General features: G+C 39.1%; 1 protein-coding gene and 1 long non-coding RNA gene across 6 annotated transcripts in view; one reads left to right on the top strand and one right to left on the bottom strand.

Annotated features, from left to right (window-relative positions):
* Positions 1-16484, bottom strand: part of LOC111245099 (uncharacterized) — a 69729-nt gene extending 53245 nt beyond the window's left edge. For all 5 annotated transcript variants that reach the window (XM_086980752.1, XM_086980753.1, XM_022792942.2 and 2 more), the window contains exon 1: positions 11503-16484. The gene's annotated coding sequence lies outside the window, so the exon portion shown is untranslated. The remainder of the gene's footprint in view (positions 1-11502) is intronic.
* On the top strand, positions 901-19784 carry LOC147757307 (uncharacterized). The gene is made up of 3 exons (XR_015321683.1): positions 901-1120; positions 18509-18845; positions 19178-19784. It is a non-coding gene; the product is annotated as an uncharacterized LOC147757307 (long non-coding RNA).
* Positions 19785-19992: the final 208 nt, after the last annotated feature.

Below are 19992 nucleotides of genomic sequence, written 5' to 3'. Positions count from 1 at the left end.
TATATTAGTTACCGGATTGTTTATATATAGCATTCTGTACATATATAGAGTATAGCTCGTCTTTAGCAGTCGATCGTTGTGACGAATATCCAGGATAGGAGCATAATTGTATGTAAGGTAATGAACGCTGGGTAATTTCGTATGAGGGTGTCCAGTGGGCCAACGTAATCGCGTAAAGGCAGGTCAGTTACTTAATTGGGCAAAGCAATAGTGTCCTGATACGCCATTGGCAAATAATGTACAAATGATCAATGCAGCTAGATATTAAAATGTTGTACATGAAAATCAATGAGCGTACTTATTGGAAACATAATCGACAGACCAGACCAGACCGGCGAAGCCTTGAGGAATACGTAGGCAGTAACCTAATTTTTCGAGTCAATATGCTAAAAACATGGCTCAGTGTTGTATTTTTTATTCCCCACTCTACGGAAAACACAAAAATATGGCGGCCAATTTCGAAACGCTTGCTTGGTACATAATGAGTATTTCTGGGGAGCTCTTCCAAGACCATTTCAAAGAAGATATGAAAACGAGACTTTGGCGTTCTAGCTTTTGTGATGGTGGCTGATGATTTAGAGAAAAAATACCTTGCGAAGACTTACTACGCACACGTACTGCAGTTTGACTATACCTCATTCAGAGATAAGTCACTAAGAACTGAATAATTTCATTATAATTGACCGCCTAGAGACAAGTGCGCAAATTAACGCTTCGTCTTAAAAACCTACTCCCAGCTATCGTAGGTAGTATATTCAAATCAGGATACACTATTGATATTTTATGTCATGTTCCTCCCCATATTTCAGTATAGCTACAGAACAACTATGGACGTGATAAAAGGCCAGCTGGTTACTCTCTCAGTTATTTCCTAGCAATGCCTGCTACGGATGCCTGATGGATCGTCGCTTCTGGGTCCCCCAGCGACTGTTATAAATAGGACAGGTTCCCTTGTAATCTGTCAAAGAGCGCTCTTGGCGCATTTACTTTTATGACATATATATCGTGTGTACGATACCTTCCTACTGAGTGGTAGCTACATCGTAACCGAAGCAGTTCCGTTTTTCTTCGTCATGTAGACAAGGAGACCAACAAACCCAGTAATCCTGTAGCGTTCAAGGTCCGTAAGCTAAACCTTTTTATCCAGAACGATAAACCCTCAAACAGCTGCGTGCACAGAACGTTTCGTGTGTGGCTTCAAATTTGACGATGACCTAAAAATATCTGCGTAAGAAAATATCTGGCCGTAAGATAACGACTATTTCGATTCAGAAAATTAGTATATGTACGTGTGAGTAAGATTCTTTTTTTTTTAGAGTAAAATTTTTTTAGAGTAAAATAATTGGCTGTAAGTAACTAGCTATCACCCAATCCGATTTTGCCTCGTCCGATTTTCTGTTGAAAAATAATAATAGTTATAAAAAAATACTCAATTATCTTCTAATAGAGCCAGATTATGGAAATTTCTACGAAGTAGAGTAGGGATATGCCGCAAGGGAACATGTTTTGCCGTGTACCATGTTGGACAAAATTAGCCGGCTGGAGTTAAGGAAATCAGTTTTTTGCAATTTCAATAGAAAAATTAGCTGGGTATCCATTCGTGCTTTTTGTTTGTGTTACATTTTGAGACAATCACTTGCTCTAGGCTTTAGAGGTAGCACCTCAACTTCCGGTAACTAAGTTCAGATGTCAAAGTTTACTAGATTCAACAGAATTTTACCATTAGCATACATTGTATTTGTCCTAATGGGTATACAGGTTTAATCCACAATGAGCGAACACGTTAGAGTACAATCTTTAATCGACAACTTTATATGCCAAAGTGTGTTCTTCATGACGTAATCTCCAACTAAGCTATTCTTAATAATAAGAAATAAGTATTAGTACAAGAGCAGCGTAATTATGGGCTGATCATCATATCTGTAACTGACACGGGTGCTCGTTTATTGTCGACTGAAATGAGAAATCTGAATAAAAAATCAGTGTAGTTATACTGCGTTTCGACATGTGTTATTATAAAATGCCAAGAAAGACACCGTAGACTTTTATAAATCGTATAATATAAAGTTACCTTTCGGACGTACCGATTAAATCAGGTATGAAAAAGCGATAGTGTTGCTTACAAGGACCGGCGAAGGATGCTGCCTTGTCAACTTGATTTCTAAGTCAAAAGATTGGAATCATCGTTTCTATTTACAAAATCCGTTTTTTCTCAGGCCTAATGTTCACGACTATATCAAACACTGGACGATAGGCAAGCTATGCTGTCTAGAAACCTTTTGCTCAATCTTGTGAAACTGAGTCTCAAGCCAAGGAAACTGAGCCTGTAGCCATTGTCGCGACTCTCAGTTACTTCCGGAAAATCAGCAAGTAAACATCTCTAATACAGTATTTAAGGATAGTTTAAAAATCGACCTGTCCACGATCGGACGGATGGGCCTGTAACAGAATACTACGTAATTTAGAGTACGCGAAGGCGTTAGCGTCTGGGCCTGTGGGGTTCTATTAACTCAAACTGAAACCCGCAGGCCACCAACAGCGGCCTAAATTTGTTACACAGCCCAAAAGGATCTGTGTTGTGATCATAATTTCGTATCAAAAGTCAATTATCGAATTTTTATCTGAGTGGAACACTGAACAAAAAACGTTCATGGGCGCACGAATTGACTACGACGTGAGACCAAAGTAGCCACTTCCTGCGAACTTCGGACCGCAAGTGTTATTTGACGATGCTTTCAACCTAACTCTCAATAAATCTCATTATAGAAAAATGATAAAAAAAAAACTTTCCGCTGCTGAAATTGGATAAATTTAAGTTGTGTGATTGTAAAAGACGGGTACCATTGCCATTGCACATTTGAGAGAATGAAATTATTGAAGAAAAAATGAAGGGAACGTAGAATTTCCTACGGGACACCCGTGCTGTAATCATGCTTCTGAAACAGTGATAAAATTGCTTTAGTTTCTCGTGTAAAGTTTTTTTTGTTTTCACGAGCGAACTCTGTTAGGCTGAGCGTTTTGCAGTTATTGGACAGAAAATTTTAACAATTACGCCTGACTTACAATGAAATAACAAAATATGTATGTCCTTCAAAGAAGAACTCAGTGATTAACAGAACATGATCGCAACTACTGCTGTCTATAATATGAAATTTATGTTTTTTATATTCATTAAAGTGAGGTTATCTATCACAGTATCAACATTGGAATATCAAAGATAGATAATTTTATATAGACGCAGGTGTCAAAACAGGATATTCAATGGATCGTCTCTTTATCTCGTAGACGACTGCTGTTCGTACTAAATATGTTCGTGAATAAAGACTTTTCTTAGAGGCATTTTTCAAATTGAACGCCTCAAATCGTCATGCCCGCTTCGTTATACTGATCCGAATTTGTGCCGTAGATAGGATCTTCCACCACCCGTCCCAAAAAACAGATTCATTTCTGGTTTACCCATTGGCTATTCAATAGTCTTCATCTACAATGAGCATGCTTTTATTTCAAAAATAGCTAAAAAAAAGTTGGGTAAGTTGTAACTTCGTATTCTACATAATTGCGTTTAGTTTTACTTAGCCGTGCCTTTTGATTTACACTATAAAAAAATGAACTGCGGTCTAGATCAATGCGTTGAATAGGACAGAACCTTGAGCTGCACAACTCTATTAAAAACTGAGAGCCATTTGCTTTGAATAATATATAAATTAGTTTCGTACTAATAAGCTTGTGTCATTTTTTGAACGACTAGATAAACTATAAATTCGTAAGGGCAACTGTGTGGGCAGCGTTGTGATCTTTCACGTTAATGAACGTTTCTGCAAATGCTGCTATGTTTTCCGCGTTCGCCTTACTTTAACACTGAACCAATAATGATAAATAGCAATGCTATTGTAAAGGGGCAATTTTTTATCTGAGACCTGCTATTTAGCAATAATTGTTCCTACTCGCAAAACAGTCAACCCCAAGATTCAAACAGCAGCTACTGTTACATACGCTGGGCTCTGTTGTTAGCCACTAATACTACGTAGCGGAAACTATAGCCTATGCCAATTTTTCGGCTTTTTTTTTTTGTATGATGTATATAGTTTCATTTGTGCGGACAAAAAAGGATCCTCGCTGTGTAAGTCTTTGTTTCCTGTCTATTTGGCATAGAAGCGGTAAAAAGGAAAATCGGATAGGCCTCACCTGCTAGCCTTATCACCTAACTTAGGTAAGAGCTGGACATATATTTATCTAGCTTTCATCACAATTAAACAAAGTCGCTCGGAAGAATTAGTCTACTTTGTGCTGCCTACGTTGTATCAGCGTTGAGCTGAAACTTATCCCCAAAAATGTACAATCGCTCTTGAGAGCAAATTTTTTATTTGATTTTCTAGAAGTTGATCGGCTGATAGTTTCTATGATGACTATCCATACATTAATATTGCACACTTAGACCATCTGCTAACAAATCGTTGACCCAACACTTTTTTAAAGGCTGTTAAATAACTCATGTTTGTCAAATACAGAATAGGCAACTAAAAACAATTCGAAGGATAAATCTAAAAAAAGTTAGGCTTAAAAAAAGGGACGCTCGACTATGAGCTATTATTTGAAATGCATTTTGCAATTACGTGTATTTTACTTAGCACTGTTATTTGTTATTAATATTATTTGTGATATTTCATATGGTAATAATCATTTTTATTATTACTATTAAATTCACAAGCTCGCTGAACATTTTGTTTACTTTTAATTATATTGTGGTTAAAATTTTACGACCCAAGTTGGGGAACTGACATTCAGTTTTATCCATTTATATTAGCTCTCTAATATCTTCAGTGCATTTATGGGGAGACCAATAGAAAATAACTTTTAAACATTTTATATCCGTCTATAGTATTTACTACCGTTACTGATTATACATATATGCGTATGATACACAAATACATACAACTGGAGGGTATGATACACTCGCCATGCGCTGCAGCCAGCTGAGTTAGCCGGTCTAATCTGCCATTGAAAAAAGCCAATCTTGCTAAACGAAAAAGACAATAGAGTCCCAACGGAACCGGCTGTAGTAGCCAAAACTAGTTTGCGTTTGAATAAACCTCAGAGAATGAGGTTTTTAACTCGATTGTTCCGAAGGTAGCTCGCGCTTAGAAAAAGGGCCGAGCGTACGCTAAGAGTGAAGTCAGTATATGTTCGTGCAATCTGAAAAACATGCCTTAATCCAGCGTACAAGATTTCAGTACAGAGGCTATACGCTGATTTTGAATTAGACCGCCAAATTTGAAAATGCCTGCCTTGAGTGTAACAACGTGACAGAGATAGTTTGTAGATTGTGCCTTGCCAAATAGTGGATGACAATGCTTATTTTGTAGCCTTTTTTGGATTTTGGCTGTGTTTGTAATTATTAATACATGATTCGGCTGTACCCCGCTAGGTAAATTAGTTCTAGACGGAAAACAGCGGCTGAATTGTAAGAAACACATCGAGTCAAATCACACGTTTACCTATGGATAGTCATAAATTCACTAATTTTCTTAGTCCAGTTACTCATTTTCATGCCTAAAAAAATAATAGTGTCAACAACCCATTCGCTGAAGGCGAGGAATGATTATTTACAGTGGGACTGCCGTTTGTTTAAAATGAGTCAGATTTGACAATATTAATCGACAGTTATCGAATTGAACTAGTTCTTCGAATTGTTATAGATGTATTGTAAAAGTACACGGTCGGGTGAAATTACGGCTATTTTTAGTATTACGTAGTACTGGGTTGACTTTACACTCATAAGCAACTCACGGTAACACTCAGCCAATACGTGCTATACGTGCGGCAGTCGGTGTGGTAGACCTATAACATCTCTCTGGTTGGTTTTCCTATCTAGAAAAGCTACCACTCGGCGTACCCTGTACAAGCCCAGGGTCGTCTCTGTATAATATGGAAAGCTTGATTTTTCACTAGATTGATGTAGAATCTTTACCACTTCCTTGAACTCCACCAAATCATCCAAGCCCACCGTTTCCGCCTTACAAGTGAAATTCATCATTGCCGTCTTTACGCTCTGATATGGGTGCTAAATTGCAGAGTGTGTCGCGGCGTGATAAATCTAAATCTTCATCTCACAGCGGCATCCATCAATGGCTTTTCAAAGCAAAACAAGCCTCTTTCCGGCTTTACTTAGGCCCTAGTAGCGTTCAGAAATATAACACGTTATATATGTACTATGACAATTGATATACAGGACTTCTAAACTTTGAAAATCTAGAGGTATATATGTATTTTCTTTTGATTTTCTCTATTATGTATATTCTGCGGACCCGCAGACTTTGCCCCGTACCTCTTTTGTTATTGATTCAAGTGATTTATTTATGTTAAACCCAAGCTAATATCCACTATAAAAAAATATACACTAACAGTTATTCAATCGCAGTTACTTTGCCCCACCTAGGTTGTTACCCTTCTATAATCGTTTCATCAGCCTGTTCTAATATGTTTGCGAAAAGGCTTAAGATTTGCCTTTTTCGTAATATGTTGGCTTTTGGCAAATTTTTACAATGTAATTATATATTTTTTTAGTTTGAGCTGATTAACTTCAATCTCCAAAGAGCATACGAGTAGGGTCGGCGGTCCGCTAATCTCTCAGGGCCGTACGTGAATCTCATCGGCCTTCGAGCGACTTTTAAAAAATGTCATAGATATAGTCGGCTGACCTACTGACACTGTCCTTGGAACGTCACCATAGTTTAAGGGCTTTTATCTTTTTTATAGTAAGCGGTTTAAAAGAATATATATCGGTGTTTTGTTTGATGTCAATTCAAGCCTCGGAACGACATCTTGGATATTTATCTTTCCTTTCTTTTATAATAGATAAAATGAAGACACAAATATTTAATAATGTTTTCGAATAATAATTTGAGGTATAGGTACATTGCATTTTTATTCAGTTCAGCGAAATCGATCGACTGACATTAAAACAATCTCCTACGTAGACTCCCGTTTAAAAACATTATTTCACCGTTGCCTAAGCGAAACAGCTTCCACATTCTGTTTTGCAATTTTTTTCTTTACACAGATATCCGTTTTAGTCATAAGAAGATGCACGACATTTTTACTCGGTTCCTCAAAATCTACCTATTCATGTACACAGTTGGCTCAAACAAAGTGGTATTTCGCTTGAAAAAAAATATTTCTGCTATTTTGATCTCTCCCTCAGAAAACAGCTTAAAAAATATTTTTTTGAAAATAGTTGTTTAACTAAAACATTTAATATATCATTCTCTATAATTTTACATTGATACATACTAGAGGTTTGCTCAATAAGGCACTCAAAAAGAACTCGAAACTCATTATTGCGGAAACAAGACGAATCTCCCAATGAATGTTTGACCATTTTCATGCCAAAATACGTTCCTTGGATATACAAATATGTATTTTTTTCAGCTCACCGTGCTCTATCAATTAGCGTCGAACTCTCCTTACATAGAATACCATACAATTTTTTTCTTCTTCAGGCACATTTTAAACCTAAATACTTAGATTTGGGTATATAGAAATATATATGATATTTGGGTTCAGACCATCGAGAACTGTCCATTGGCATCGAGAACGATACACTCTTTATGGATTCCCATGCAAACATTCGGCTACCATTTCGTCACTAGAAAGAATTTTCATACAATATATAGACCAGTATAGCCCTTAGACGTATTCGTGCCAAAAAATCCAAAACCGAATCTTCTCTAGAGAAAGTATGAATCCAATCGGCTTCATCTTGCGCGCAGCTTAGCTATTCGCCAAAAATCCCCGTTCTAACAACTTACCCGACCTTAGCACCTTGTAGAATTGATTTGGGACGGATAAACAAACAGAAGTCAAATCTTAGTAGCATCTATATATGCGCGATAACGACTGACGTCTTATGCCCGCGAAATTTACAAATTAAAGAGTAGCAGCGGTTTTTAGCGACGGCTTAAAGGAGTCATCAAACAGTTAACTAAACTGCGAATAGCGTGAACGGTTTTAATTTATCGCCGCCGTGTTTCGTCACACTCTTCAGAAACGGAGAGAGGAATTACCGTTGGAAAGAATGCGCGTATCAGGGACGATCGTGTGCACGGCAGATCAAAGATTTTCCCGGCATAATTTTGATGAATTCCTCCTATCTAATAATATAAGGTTAAATGTTCGGGCCAATTGGTCCTCGGAATATGGTACATCACGTCCACCTTCTTAAATTATTTTCCCATATATATATATATATATATATATATATATATATAGAAATGGGACAGTTTACTAACGATGATCTCAGGCACTTTCAGCCAGGTCAACGTCCGAGGAACTCGGGCTATCACGCGAAGTTGGTGAGCAATTTTGGTGATTCTAATTGCGATTTTGGCTTATTTCAATTTTTATATACGCGCCGAAAAAAACTTCAGCCTTGATAGTGAAAGATAAGTACCGTGTGCATAAGAGCGTGCGTTCGAGGCCAATACAAAGCGGCCAGTCTGTGCAGGACCCTAATAAGATAAGTTGAAACAACAGTTTGACGCTTAGTCGAGAACGCAATCGACGCTTACGGTAGGAACCCACTTATTGGCAACCTTATGCGCTGAACACCGAGCAACAAGATCGATAGCTGTTGTCTTCACAGGCGTCTGTCTGGAAATCGTAAAATGAAATATCTCGCTTGTACTTCAATTTAGTAACGATCAAGTAAATTCAACTCTAGACACAAAGTACACATAGATCCCATTATAGAATTTAGCAGACAAGGGAGTGCAGCATAATTAATGATATAAGCTTAGGTTTATTGTCTATGCAAACAAAATGTATGGAACTGCAAACTGCGGGCGTTTGCAGGCTCCTTAGCTTAAGTTCGAAAACGAGTGATTCGTTTCTATTGTTCTGGCTGTATTGTTCCGTGGTAAAAAATCAATTACGCTTGCGATACAAAACCATCTGTCGTTACCCTTCCGCTTATATGCATATAGCTTGCAATAACATTAAAAAAAAAAACGTTAATTTTCTCTGATTCTCTTGAATTATATTACACGCTCCACTTGGGAGCAAAGCCACAGACGTCCTCGGAAAGACGATCTGCGTCCACTTCCAGCCAACTACATAAATCTGTTTTTTTTTTTGTTGATATTATATTGATTGACAGGTTTTCTTATGTGTGACTCATGAACGCGCACGATTTTTACAGTCGTATTATAAACATGTTTTGGCCATAACTGTGTACCAGATCATAATAATATTTCTTCTAATTAGACTCTGGATTGATTTCTTTGTTATGGGACAGGGATGGCAAAATCCAAAATGGCTAGCTTTTTTTTTTTTTTTTATATAGCACCGACGATTATAAGTTAGTGAAGTATACGTAGTCAAAATATAGTAGGAGTAATTGATTGCCACGCGCCCTGCTCGCGTAATACAATTCGTCGTGCTTTTCCCCTGTCGGAGATCCCTGATATGCGCTCACTGGGAAAGACCATTGAAATATCTCACGTGATATATACATTTTCTATTCGACCGTACGCTTAGTAATACTAGATAACGAAACTATATTGTAGAATGGCACAAACATTTTTAAGTTCCAACCACAAAGATCTGGATATATATATGTTATGTTAAAGAAGTTTATTTGCTGCAGTTCTGCGGCAGCTAAATCGTATAGGGTGTGCCATTTCTAAGAAAAATTCCTAACGCCAGTTGTACCTGGTATATATTTACGATCTGTATACAACTATCTCATACTTTGTACAGATATATCCGCCTGTGTATTCTGTTCAGAACGTGCAATTGCTGAAATGTCCATCGTTTCATGCCACTTCTCTATGGCGACGTATTAAAAAAAATCAGCTGGTGTAAAAACAGTCGTAAGGTGTGACGATCTGTCTAAGGAGGTCGTCGAGAAAGAGGCGAAGTGGGCTAATTTACTATCCTATTTACAGTAAACTGCAAAAAGGCACAAGCGCTTATTCATTCCTATAGCTCGCACGTGGCTCATTTTCCACATGAAAAAAAACCATATGATAAGCAATGCATGAGGCGCCATAGAAGCTCCTACGATTACTACTATGTTCCTAGCATTGTAAGTTGACATAATGAAAGTGCATTTAAAAACTGCCATCGCACAAATTATCTCTTTAGTTAGCTTCTGCCATGGCAATTTTGAATGAAAAAAAATAAATTGAAAAATAGGAAAAAATGGCTGGCGCAGAAAACAAGCAATGAATATAATTAATGCTTGCAGTCGAGCATGTGCGACAGCTCCTGCGTAGCAAGTCCATATGAAAAGTTCGATGGCTCATATCTAGGAAATGCCTGACGGGCTGTACCTTCCAGTATATTCTAGGATAGCAACAGCTAATCCAAATGGGGCGTAACGTTTGGATTCGGTGCAGCATGACTAAGACAACAGACCTTGAGAGCCCTTACCGGCGGATAAGGCAAGATGTCTCCACGAGGCAAAAGGCAGGGGTTGCTGGGCCTTTACCAAACGTGTCTCCAGGTGGCGTATAGGGGAATGCCCATTAGGGATGATTGGCACAGAGAGACATGACATATATCAAAGCTCTCGGCGCGGACCAAAACTACCTTAGATCCGTGGCTATGCTAAGCAGCGGTTTCGAAGGTATTCAAGGCTGCAGTAGCAGACCACTGTGACGGGTGCCGGCAGAAAGGAAGTAATGTCAAAGCATTTCCAGGGCTTCATCCCCCCAACCTTGGACTTGACACAAATGCGTTTGCAGTGTTACAGGATATCCCGTACTATTTGCTTTTCGGGTGCACATTACCGCTTTCGCGGCCAGCCTCGTTAAAAATACACAAAAAGAAGGACAATAGCAAACTGCAAATAGTTTCGTTTTCAGTAAGCAGTCGTCACCCTCGACAAAACTTAACTTATAATAGGGATGTTATATCCCAGTGAAGAATATTTAATTATTAGAAAAGTTTTTAAAACGGAATCATTTTAAGTCACCTCTGTATGCATGATGCGCAAAAGAGATAATACCTACTGTATACATAGATACATAATAAATGTCGAGGTTATCTGTCCGTTAATTACTCAGTAGCATGCAGCGTATGTTCTACCCAAGCATAGTTATACCTGAAACAGTTGGCCTTTCCCGATCGAAAAGAAACCTCAAAGATGAATGATTATTACGCACGTTGAACCTCTTCTCTACGCGGAGACATCGAGATAGGAGAGCTAAGCGAAAAATAACCGGTACTTGGTTCTTATTTTCGTACGTACGTCGAACGGCTGACGTAAGAGTCGCCGTCGAGCGCTGCACCTCAGTCCAGTGCGGCTGTCTCAGATAACTGTTTGGTAGATGTTCGGTCTGCCTATGATGCGCTTTGATAATCAATCTTCCATGATTGAGCTGTGATCTACACACCTCCATTGTATTCGAAACAATGGATGGTTGCTAATACTGCAAGATCTCCAGGCGTAAATACGATGACTTATCTGCAAGAGTTTACGTTAAGCGTAATAGTACTCACATATACAAGATGGTCGCTCGATCGCGTAATGGTCGGTCTTGTTGAATTGGCGTCAATTGAAGATCAATTAAAATGGACGAGTAGCATAACAGCCTATCCATATTTATTAATCCAGATTTAGTTTATAGGTAATACTGTTTTTCTTGTAACTACGGCGGATAGTAGTAAATATATACTGATATTTGTTAGCATTGACGAACGGTAGTCCCGGCGTTGCCGCTCTACACATCCTTAACACTCCACATTTGACCGCCGTTGCGGGTCGATAGAAGCTGTTGCGTTGGCTACACGAGGCTACAAAGTTTCTGTACTAATTATCGGCGTTATGAAATGAACCAAACTCTACGTAACTTGTTGATGGCATGTATTGTCTTGGTAGAAATCTGATGGTTTGCATTGACGTTGCTAAATGACGGAAGAAGAAGGTGTTTTGTTGAACTGCTTGATTGGCTTATTGCTGATGAGATGCTGGGGTTTGTGGAATAACAACGGCGTGGGAGTATTCTCAGTGATAACATCATCCAAACTGCAGGAGTCTGCTTGCTTGGGGTCGCGCGCAAGTTGCGCGCTGTAGCTACCGGTCCGCGCGCCTGGGGAGACTCTCTTCCTACCGTGGGAAAGACCCGCGCAGGAAAGGGTACCCATTCGTAGAAAAGCAAAGGGATTTGTGCCCTCCCGGTCCCCTAGGTTAGGTTCAGTACTGTCGCTCAGACGAGGTACAGACCAGCGGTAGCATCGACTTTGGTTACAAACTCTTCGACGGCGAAGGAAAGTGGAACCGACTAAACCGTGTCGGTCCCTTTTTTGGCCCCGCGCAGTACCTGTCTGCGCTCAAAAGGGGCATATTTAGTTGGAACATCCCTACATAACATCTCGCTTCAAGTTCAGATCGGCTGATAATGTGTGTGTCTGCTTCATCGGCGGGCATTTGACTACAGAAGACGACAAGTTTAAGTTGCCGTAAATGTTATATTCCTATTAAGATTTAGGAAAATTAGTCAGTCAGTGCATGGATGAATAGCTATAACTTGGTCTATCAGGCGCGCTATAAAGGAAAAATGTGAAATATAAATAATTTCGGTAAATAGGTACATATAACCGATATCACTGTACTGTGCGACCAAATAAATCCAAATAAATCTTGTTGAGAAGCATGCTTTTATGTGTATCTGGAAGTAAATGTATTATAATACTATAATATGCGCACAAGTGCATGCAGCTGAAATCAGGTCATAAAAACTATTCAGTAGCGTGCTCTATACGTCAGCGAGGCGACCTAGGCCGGATATTTTGTTAGCGTTGTTCAGCTCTCTTGCCGCATCAATTCGAATTTTCGTTGGTGCAATGGCCGATCGACCATGGGACACAGAACGTCTTCTTCGATCAGGGGGCAGACCGCCCTTTGGAGCAGACGCCGTTGCCGACGCTGCTGGCGCCCCCAGTCTTCTTTGCGCAAGCTAAAACGGAATATGGTGAAAAGTAGTAGGAACGAGAGTGGTCAACTCGATTGCAAGAAAGCTATCTTCAATCAGATTCAGTTTATTCGAAGCGCCGTTACGTGTTGAATCTCGACGTGATACGGCAGGCTTCCTTTTAGTTAATTACTTCGCTATTCTAGGGGAATGACATTGATCGCATCACGACCGGTACTTGCCATACTCACACGGTGGCTGAAGGAATCGCTCGAACCCTATTTGCTTGGCGAACTATCTGTAGGCAATTGTTTTTTTTGGAATACCTTTAATGTACCACGTTAGCCAAGAGCAACTTCTAGATCTGCTTGGACAGCTGTAAACGGACACAAAAAAGCTTTCAACGGAGCTTGGCTTGCTTACAAATTAGACTGTAATTACTTTAAAAATTCTATACATCTTTTGAGGTGAAAATGTGTATAACATTGCTAATTTGACCCTTTCATTTGCAGAAGGCACCTAATCGAGTGTCTGTTGTTCAAATCAAAAACAATTATTCCTTAAATTGAATTTGTAGAATGTTTAAGTTAAATAAAATGAATAATAGTAAGTTGTGTGGTTGAAAACACTGACGTTATGCTTGTTTTCAATTTTAAATAAAGCGAATTTTCACAGGAAAGACCTCGGTAAGAATACCTGAAAAAAAGCTGTCCATATATATAACGCTCGTCTCGTGTTCATCCTGTCGTACCTTGTGTCAAGATGAGAACTTCATTAAAGTTACTGTCGATAATGACACCGAATAGCATGACCAGAGTAAATATGTAAAAATAAATAAGCGATTTGTGTCCTTTACATTTTGCCGATTTACGTTGAACGCATGTAACTCAATCCAATGATATCATCAGAGTTGTCAGGCTGAGCCTCGTTAGTTGCAACGTATGTCCTACATTATTGATCTACTGGAACTTCTCTAATTATGTTCTTGAATCAGCAGTAGAACTTTATACCGTTTAGGAGACACAGATGCTAGAGAGAAAAGTGAAACCCGTTAGGATCACAGTCTCCTTCATTGCCCCAATGTCTCGTTTTCCTTTCAACATACGAATGAGATGATCTTATTTCAACATATCGGCCTTGCTCTTGTCAAAATTAGTTATTTGCCAGATTCGTCGATCGGCGCCTAATTCGGCACCATTCCTAAGGCTATTCCACATGCCTATGGTCGGTAATGATAGTTTCGTTAAAAACTAAACACAACCACCATAATGTACAGTAACGAATGTATTAAAATGGCGTTTTATGTTTTTTTTTTATCTAAATGTTTAAGATCAGTTCAATCTGAGAAAATTTCAGTAACAACAAGCTTGATAAAGCTGTAAATAGCAGATGCATATCTACATAATAACGTAATAGTCCTAGTGATGCCAAGTGCATTTATTCATCTCGAGAAAAAAAATTATATATAGATATGTGTTGTAGCTAGCAACGCACGCAACAATAACTCGACCTCGGTTCATAGTTTCTACGAGGACCGAAGTCGATGCAGAAGGTACTGCGACAGACGTAGAAACTTTTGAAGCTTCAAATCATTGTTTATATAGCTGAATCAACTGTATCATCGTGCAGACGTAATGGCTAAATCAGATCAGAAAACAACGAAAAACCCTACTACTAATGAAGGGGGCGAGATTTCGATTAACATTAGTAGAACAATTTGACAGCAGAAATAAGCGTGTTTCTGCTCTAGTCGTGATACGCCATCTTCTATCTGTTTGGGGCTGATTGATCGGAACCGTCCAGCGCCCAGCACTTACATTCTTCGACGACAGCACCAGTATGTGCGTTGTATAAAATGCAGATAACTTAATTCATTTATCTTGCTTATTCGCATCAAACCCATGGGCCCTTCTGAAAGTTATGGATTAACCCTAGATATCTGCAATAGTAACTTGACCATTGGACAGCGACAAACAAAGATAACTGCAAACATTTCTGTACTTATATACGTTGCGTATAAAGTTTGGAGAATTCAAGCGTTTAGCCTTAGCTGACATTGCAGCTTAACTGCACGTCACGTCGATGAATATCGACAGTTGTTGTGTGTATGTGTTTGCATAAGAAGTTAGCACCCCTCAGGGCATATGTTAGACAACAGCAACTTATGTTGTTCTGTTCTAGACGCCGTAAGTGGGGCTTAGGAATGCGCGAACGCATCAGACAGACCAAACACGTAAACCGTTTATGGTCGTACGTCGCATTAAGTGATTGTATATATTATAGGCATCGGCCGCAACCGCGGGCAGCTACCGCCTTTCCTAGGTCGGGAGAGCGACCTCTTACATGCTTTCTCTTGGACGAGTGTTTACCGCACCCAATTGGCCGGAAACGGTATAGTTGAAATCTTCAGCTGCATGTAAAAATTATTTCTTCTTCAAAATCATATTTGCAGTATCAATTAAGTACAATAGAAACAGCCATTAACGCACAAATTAGAGACGAGACAAGAAACTAGCATAAGTACATCTACTTTTAACTTGCGGCACAAGTTTAAGGCGATCCCAGCAAGCCCAAATGGTTATCATACTTGTCGGTTGCAGTTGGCATTTGCTTTGCTTGCTAGTAAATCCAGGTTACGAGGAAACAATCAAATCCTAGCTTGCTTCCAGTGTCACAGGCGTTTTAGTTCGTATATACTTGTAAAGCGTTCAATACGCCTCACTGTCACGTGGTACTTTTCAGCCCTGTCTCGTACTAGATTTCGGGGGCTGCTAAGCATGTGGCCCGTGAAATCTCTTTATCATTAATTAGTATGCTATCTGATAGTAGCTAGTCAATGCGGCATGTGTATTACAAAGTATCGCTTTGCCCGGGGAGCAAGCACGAAAACAGAAAACGACCATGTATCACCCTAGTATAACACGCTCGAGTCTTTGCGTACCAGAATTAAATTTAACTATTACATATGCTAATGCATTGTACGGTCTTTACTTTTGAAAGTGTCTCAATTCGATGGGCCGTAATAGACGACATCGAATGTCTAATTATAACTTCCTTATAACTCCCTTTTGTTGATAATTGTTCCACCTATGGCCTGGGTTCCGTAACTTGAAAGTAGTTATTTATAAACTATTTATATCAAATCGAAATTTTTTAACTACACACTAAGTGGAAACTGTAACGCAACGAATTTATTTAATAGTACAAATGCAGTGAATTACTGAAAAAACATAACCTTTGCCAAAATCTACAATATGTATCTATCAGACTATCTCCTTAATTATTGGATGATAGGGAGGAAATAGAATTTACTTGTATACAAACGAGAGCTCGGCTTGACTCTGCTTGTTGCTCATAATGCGTAGCGAGTCTCTGCACCTTTTAGATCCAACTCTCCCGTACATCAAGATTTAGCCTTCTATCCTTATCTGGCCGATAAATGAATGTTTTTCGATTCTCTATGGATTGCACCACTTAACCTAATTTCCTATTATTGTTGCTTCAGACAAGGCGTGTGTAGGAAGGACATAGGCCCACACTTATGGCATTAGGTATCCTGAGAGGCTGGTTTGACATTCGGGCCGTGTGATGTTTGAATCAACCGAGGCGATTAGGTCACCGAATGGATACACAACTGCAACTCGGCGGGTTACAACAATGGCTCAACAGTGAGCACGTTGCTTGACGTTGGGCCTAGTTCGCGTCCTATTCCAATATACTTGCTGACATCAGCAGCACCAAAAACAACGTCATTATGATATTCTCTTCGCCGATGTTCTCGGACTCCGCCTGTCAAGGTGAGACAGCAGATTCTGTACCAGACCGCTGAGTCTGCTTCGGAAGCAGTTGCTGCGGAGTGCATAGAGTGATGTAACGTATGCACATAAACATCACCTTACTTAACTACTTGGCTCAACTATAGTCCTAAATCCGCGTCAATGTAGATTTACATGTGGCCTTCGATCCGGATGAAAATCCTTTTCGGGTGCAATACCGTAAACTGCGGAATAAGGCAAGAAGTAGCAAGTTCATATCCCGTAAGACCAGGAAAACGGAAGAAGGCATATTGGCGGAATAAGGACGGAAATTCCATACAGAATCGGCGCTACTGGTGATAACTGGCCAGGAACTGGTAACACTGGGTCTTGTTGCTACGATGACCTCAAGGATCAGCCAAGTTACTACAGGATCACATATAATCGTCGGCTTACACAGACACCGGCAGTCATGCGTATCTTTGAACCATGCTTTCTAGAAAATTTCTGAACTCCTTTCATCTCAAGAAATCAAACTAGAAAAATAAGCCATTCAAGCGGGAATCATTCCGTAAGGACGATTGCAGGTGAAACTTTTACATGTATAGGTAGTAACCACATTGTGTTGCTAATGCTAATAACGATATATTGGACTACTCTTACAAGTATAATCAAGCACTTATTTTAGAAGTATGTCAAGCTAGGAATGATCCAGACAAATGCCAATTGTTCACCAGAACATGTGTATTCTTTTGTTTTGATCTACTAGTGATTACTGTTATCCAATCAGTTTAGACTAACTGTAAGTAACAGGCCTAAAAGTAAATCTTTTTCCCTTTAGTGTTCTGTGTTATGTCACAAAATATTCGAAAGCTCAAAGCAACGATTTTTCTTGGGGAAATGAAAACTCCACAAAAAGAGAGATCATTTTTCGGCCTAGGACCATCTGCCTAGTGTGCATTTTCTAAGGGCGTGCCTTTAAGCCAAATAATTTTTAATTTAAGGGCTTAGGATAATCTAGTGGATGAGGGAGAAATCGAGCGGAAGGTTCATTGACCAAGGTGAATTAAAAATGTATAAGGACACCTACACACACTGCAGATTAGGACCTACATAATCCTAACTATTTTTTTGCTAAAAACGACAAATAAAAATAATTGCCGTAGTAGCACCCGGGAACGTCGATTTTGTTGCTAGCTCAAAGAGCTAACTGTTGTCTCTTATGATTAAGGTTTGCAATTCACTGTTACAGATAAGGAGCGATATTCTTTTAGAACATTTGTTTTGCCCGTAACATCGTAATCTAACGTGAAGCAAGTTGTTGATCCAAATGGCTTGCAGAGAGAAAAAGGACCCAATTAAGAGAAGTCTTTTCCTTATATGGCCGACCTTTTGCTCGCAGCGCCACATAGCTTAGCTTTAGAATATCTTGCTCTTCGGTACACGCGTCAGGCCTCGTACACACGCGATCCTTATCTCTTCCTCCAGCACTAACACTTCTTTCTTTTACCAGCGACACTTCTCACATGTGAGGTGCATTTTTAAGGATCTGATGTTTCAGGTTATGGTCATTATCTTTCTAAAGTAGTTCTTTTAAAGGAAGATTTTCTGAAAAACCTTATACGTGGTCGTATCAGTTTAAGCACGCAGTTTGTGCTAAACTGGCACAGATAAAATAAGGTACCACCACTGCTACTGCCTACACAATTAAAAAAATTTAACGCTAGTACAGGTGTAGCCAATTGACAATAAATATATACATTCGTTTCTGTTTTTTCAATACTTACGATAGCATAGTCTAGTACAAATGATTGAACGACAAATTTGATTTCATTACAGAAGACGGCTTGAAATACAAAGTGTGTGATACGAGACTAACGCAAGAGCTTGGATGGCTAAGCCTCTAGTTGTCCAAGGGTTGTTATTTCGGGTCCCGCCGGCGACGCGTATCACACAACCTTCCTGAATGAGGGAAGCTATATAAAGTAGAAGATACGGCTGAGGCAAAGCTAGCCGATGTACAAAAAAACTGTGACACCACTGCATGGGATGAATGCGGGCCGCAGTCCTCTGTAGTAAATGTTCCCGTGAGAGAGGCCTTTAGCCCTCAAGCACAGTCTGCGCGGTAAAAATTTGCCACCGGTAACCGCCTGAAGAGACCGCTTATCTGTTCAAGGTTAATCCCCGGTCACAAAAATGATTGCTTAATAATTACGATCAGATAAGAGCTTTTGCTGTTGGTTTCTCATTTTCAGTTTGTATATATAGGTAAGCTTAGCTCATTGCCGTTTCCAGGATTACACCTACTTCAAAGAAACTTTATATTTGTGCCTAGATTATCGATTTTCACAGAAACGTTTAATATGTATAAGAACTTTCGTTTGAATTTGGAAGTTAGTTAACACGGAAGAAAACCTAATATTTTTTGGAACTTTAAATTTAAGAACAAAGTTGCGTTTGTTATATTTTTAACTATTTTTGCTCTAAACGTTTTTGTTTATTTTACAGAGTCATACACACGTGGTTTGTCCAATAACGTAAGCTCCCGCAGCCTGTAGTATATAGACTACATTTTGACTGACCCAACAACCGGACAATTAGAGCACTAACGTACTATATTGTTTTATCATAACTTCAGTCAAACTTTTTTATAAGTTACATTTTCATTCTAAAGCCGCAATTTAATCAACATGAATGACCGGCTCATTGAAGAATAATACATTAGCTCCATCTCATTTTTTAATATACCAGAAACGTTGTCAACTTTCTGTCCTTAGAGAGAAAGCCTCTCATCGTGACATTCTTCTGTTTTCATTTGCTCTGTGTCCTTCTTTGAATAATTTTTAATTGCTCATCAACTATTATCATATGTTTCCGCGGGGAATTCTGTAGTAGAAACCCATTATTTCAGCTAGAATTTATTGCATGATAAAAGCTTCCCTTTGCCCATCCAATGTGCAAGCGTCTTACTGCTTGGGATACCAAGACTTGCGACTTAGCTTCGTCTTATGTGGTGCAGATATCGAGTGGAAAGAGCTTCCTCGTGTTAATGCTGATCAGCTGTTTTTGTTTGTCTATTCTAATGTAATTTAAGAAATAAAATATAAAAATAGGAGATGTGTGTCCATGAACGTAGGATAAGCTGAAAATACATTTACATCCAGACGTGACTGAACAAATTGGATTCTATCTTAAGTTTTTATATTGAAGTTTCGATTAACTTAACCATCGTATTAACGATTCAGCCATCAAGGAATGGGCGTATTTTTTCGTGGTTGTCCAAGGTGGTTAATGTAGCAAGTTGATAATAACTGTGTAATAGA

The sequence above is a fragment of the Varroa destructor genome, unplaced genomic scaffold (genome assembly GCF_002443255.2).
Source record: "Varroa destructor unplaced genomic scaffold, Vdes_3.0 BEIS01000002.1, whole genome shotgun sequence".
Lineage (NCBI taxonomy): Eukaryota > Metazoa > Arthropoda > Arachnida > Mesostigmata > Varroidae > Varroa > Varroa destructor.
Note: the sequence above shows the minus strand (reverse complement) of the source record. Positions and strands in the feature narration are given on the sequence as shown.